Genomic DNA, 4,858 nt, shown 5'->3' with positions numbered 1-4,858 from the left:
CTGTAAACACAGACCCGCCCCTAGCTGTGGCTATTGGAGTATGGGCGCTTTTTCCAAGTGGCTATTTCGTTTCTGTGTGTGTGTGGTGTGTGTGTTGTATGTGTGGTGTGTTGTATGTATAAGCCTAACAGAGCTGGGCTTTTTTGCAGAGTCAGCCGTGGTGGGTGGTGGTGTACGTGAGGAGGGTGTTGGTGTGTGGTGTGTGTGTGTGTGGTGTGTGTGTGGTGTGTGGTGTTGTGTGTGTGTGTGTGGTGTGTGTGTCGTGTGTGGTGTGGTGTGTGTGTGTGTGTGTGGTCTGATGGGCAGAGACGAGTGCCGTGCAGCTATAGGGAAATGATGCAGGGTTTCTTGTCTTGAAGGGTTTTTGAGTTGGGACGCCAACATAGGAGCGGGTGTTACGGCGTGCTGCTCACATAATCATCAGGTTGCTGTGCCTTGCCCTGGAGAGAGAGGAGAGAGGGGCAGGATGAGAGAGGAAGGGGGAGGGGAGAGGAGGGGGGAGAGGGGAGTAGGCAGATAGGGTGAGAGAGAAAGATGGGAGGGGTTAGAGAGAGAAAAGGGGGAGAGAGAGTGAGGAGAGAGCAGAGGAGGCAGGGTAAGAAGGGATATTGTGATGCTTTGGCAACAGTGGACAGCTCCTTACAGTGGATTTTTATCTTACTGTGGGTTTATCTTACAGTGGATTTCTCTTACTGTGGATTTATCCTTACGTGGATTTTATCTACAGTGGATTTCTCCTTATGGTGGATTTATCCTTACAGTGGATTTCTCTTAAGTGGATTTATCTTACGTGGATTTATCCTTAAGTGGATTTCTCTTAAGTGATTTTACCTTACAATGGATTTTCTCTTTACTATGGATTGTCCTACAGTGGATTTTCCCTTACTTATGATTTCCTCCTTACTATGGATTGATCCTTACAGTGGAATTTCTCCTTACTGTGGATTTCTCCTTACTGTGGATTCTCCTACTGTGGATTGCTCCTTACTGTGGATTTCTCCTTAAGTTGATTGACTTTAAGTGGATTTCTCCTTACAGTTGATTGATCCTTACAGTGGGTTCTCTTACAGTGGATATCTCCTTTACGTGGGATTGATCCTTCATGTGGAAATCTCTTACTGTGGATTGATCTTATCGTGGAATTCTCCTTACTGTGGATTTGGATCTTATGTGGATGTCTCCTTACTGTGGATTTGCTCCTTTACGTGGATTTCTCCTTACAGTGAAATGCTCATTAAACGTGGATTCTCCTAGCAGTGGATTTCTCTTCTGTGGATTGCTCCTTACATGTGGATAGTCCTTACAGTGGCATTGCTCTTTCACTGCTTACAGTGGGACTCTTCCTTACAGTGGATTGTGCTTGACTGTAGTGATTCTTGATACTTGTGGTTCTCCTGTACGTGGATTGCTCCTTACAGTGCGGATGATCCTTTACGTGGAGTGTTCTCCTTACATGATTGCGTTTTCAGGAGATTGCTTCACCTTACTGTGGATGTCTTTCATGGATCTCGCTACGTGGACCTCCTTTCCTTACAGTGGATTTCTCCTTACTCGTGGATGCTCCTCTCTTACGTGTGGATTGCTCTTTACTGTGGACTTTCCCTGTACGGTAGATTGCTTCCTTACGTGGATTGCTCCTTACAGTGGATTTTACCTTCTGTATCTCCTTACAGTGGATTCCTCCTTACAGTGGATTGCTTCCTTACATGCTAATAAAAACTTAGGCGTTGAAACACCTTAATACGTTTCGATCCCTGCCTCGATCCTCAGTTGTTCCATCCAGTTCCTGGCCTGGGCGATGTTGTTATTGGTTTGACATCCTGACTCCATCAATACACACCCCCACTATGGCGGAGGGGCACGGAGGAAGAGGGGGGAGAAGAATAAATCATCTTAAAAGCAGTTTTCTACTGCCCTCATGTGGTTTTCTTGCTACGTCTCTGTTTTTTTCTTCAGGCTTGATTGTAACTTTTACTGTCCTAATCACACCAACACAACCACACACCACCACACGACCCCGCACACACACACGACACCACAATCACATCACACACAACACACACCACACACCACACACACCACACACACACCCACCACACACAGCACAGACACCACACAACCACACTACACACACATACCTAGCCCGATGGGACATACGATGCTAAGGCACGACAGCCTGGTGTTGGGTGACAGTACCCAAGTGTGCTGGGTGCTAGCGCTGTCAGTCGGACGGTGTCACCCTTTTGCTGGCTAGGGGTGGGGGCTGTGTGGCAGACGGTGACGGTGGACGGTGTTGGGTTGGTAGACAGGTGTACCAGGTAGGGACCCAGTGTGTGTTGCCGGTTGGTAGACAGGTGTACCAGGTAGGAGGGTGTGTGTTGGGTTGGTAGACAAAGGTGTACCAGGAGCAGGTGTGTTGCGTTGGTAACAGGTGTACCAGTAGCGGCAGCGTGTGTGTTGGTTCGGTAAGACGGTGCTACCAGGTAGGGGCAGTTGTGTTGGGTTGGTAAACAGGTTGCTACCAGGTGGCAGCGGTGTGTGTTGGTTGGTAGACAGCGTGTACCAGGCTAGGCACAGGTGTGTGTTGGTTGGTAGACAGGTGTCCAGGTAGGGACAGGTTGTGTTGGGTTGGTAGACAGGTGTACCAGGTAGGGCAGGTGTGTGTGCAGGCGGAAGGGCTGACCAGGTTGAGTTGCGCTCACTCGGAGGGTGAACAGGAGCGGTTGGTGGACCCTAGGTCGATGGTTAGCTGTAAACTTCACCTCCTGCCAGAGTGAAGTGTTCAGTTTTTTAATAATCACATGCGCAAGCTACAGTGAATTCCTTCTTGCAGACTCAAAACCCAACAGTGCGATAATCAATAACAATGTTATACTAGAAAAAAAACACACGAGAAAATGAAAGAAATATGAAGAACACAATAACTAAATAACATACTATATACAGGCGTCAGTTCCAATACATCATTACTTCAGGTACGAGTGAGAGGAGATATGTTTGGTACAAAATAGGGCAGTCATCCTATTTTCATGTGCAGGATATGGTAATGGAGGTAGATATGTATATGGCAAACAATCACTTATTACAGGTAGTTCCATACACATATTTACAATGTGCGGCATACTGGAGCTGATGGAGGTACTGTAGTATAACATTTGTTGACTTATTATTTTAACAGTCATCATACATCGTTTCAACTTACATAGTAATTAATAACTGTGTCTTTGATTTCTTTTGGATTCAAAGAAACAAGTTTGAATTGTGTCCGTTAGGAAAAGTTCCCATTGTTTCAATACATTCATGTTGTCACAGGGGCTGTAAAAATAAAGGTACTTGTACCAAACTATTCACCAGAAAAATATGGGCCCTCTCTCTCCCTCTTTTGCTAATCTCTCCTTCTCAGGAGTCCTACTGTAATTACCTCTCACTGTGGAGGACCTGGATCTAATGGCTCTAACTTAGGCTGTGTGTGGGGGTGGTGGGGGTGGTGTTGTTGGCTGTGTGTGTGTGTGTGTGGGAGGAGAGAGCAGAAGTACATTATGTATTGAGCTACATAACTATATATAACAGTTTGACAGTTTAAAGGCGTACAATGCGACAATGATAAAATGTAAGGCCATGCAAAGAAAAAACGGTCATACAAGCTGCCATATCCGTTAAAAGTTCAGGTCACTGAGGCGCTATCCACACTCGAGCCCTGTGTAGCCTCATCCGTCGCATGGCTCAAGTTTCTGCCGATTGAAAACACAATGCGGGCATTTTGACGGATGGAACAGTGTGTCCTCGGCCACACACACACACTTATAGGCCTACTACGGTAATAGGCCTACTGCATAGTCGAATCTCAGCCGGAGAATAGGCTGTTGACATGTCGTTAGGAAGCTATTCGCCTGTTGGAAATAATGYATGTCTTGCAAATAGCCTATTATGCAAATTTGACACCTCCCTCAATAAAACATCCAGCTGTTTTAAACATCGCTGCTTCCCTCTGATCTATCAGCTACAGTGTGCGCTACCGACGTTTTGATAACGTTTCTCGCACAGACCCTGTCCCCCAGTTCCTCTCCTCCCCACMCTCTCTCTTTCTCCGCCCTGGCTTGGGAAACCCGAATTCGTGACCGATGACTCTCTCTTTCCCTTAAGCGCTGCTTTTCCATGACCAAAATCGGGAAGACAAGCGCACATAAACCGCAAATAAGTACACGGTTCTGTAAAGAGGTGATATAAACAGATAAAATAAGAGTGATATTTCCCAACTCACCTCCGAATGCGCTGTATTCCTGATTTAAAGGGGCAGCTTCGTTGGTTCCACAGTCCGTTCGTTCAATCTCGGTTTTTACCGAATCAAACGCCACCCCCTCTGTTGGCTAGCGGTGTGTGTCCACCCTATTCCCCTCCCTCCCTTACTCCGCCACTTCTGACAGCCAGATAGCGCTCTCACACACAAACTTGATTTCCCTCCTTGAGAAAAACGAAAAGGTTGGTTCAGAGCACAAAGGATGAAGTTGCCTTTAGACGCCCATCTATGTTCAGTTTAGCGTTTTTCCCACCAATGCTTAAGGTTAGAATTGGGGCGGATGAGCAGATCCTAGATCAGTGGTTACGGGAGTTCWATAATCGAAAACCAATCGGTATTGTACAATTGCACAAACATTTCGGTTGTGGCGCTTTATGTAGGTCTAGCGAACATCAGATATTCATGTAAGTATTTTCTCTTTCCCGTCGTGTGTGCCCGGAGTGTGAGCTGCTTTCAATGTATCCGCTATACGCATCTGGACACGGAATTGATACAGTATCAAACAGCAGGGTGCAGTAACACATATACACGCAGGGAGGCGCCCTTACTCAATGTTATTTA

This window comes from Salvelinus sp. IW2-2015, unplaced genomic scaffold, assembly GCF_002910315.2.
Source record: "Salvelinus sp. IW2-2015 unplaced genomic scaffold, ASM291031v2 Un_scaffold1809, whole genome shotgun sequence".
In the NCBI taxonomy this organism is placed as follows: Eukaryota; Metazoa; Chordata; class Actinopteri; order Salmoniformes; family Salmonidae; genus Salvelinus; species Salvelinus sp. IW2-2015.
The sequence above is the reverse complement of the archived record's forward strand: the minus strand, read 5'-3'. Positions refer to the sequence as shown.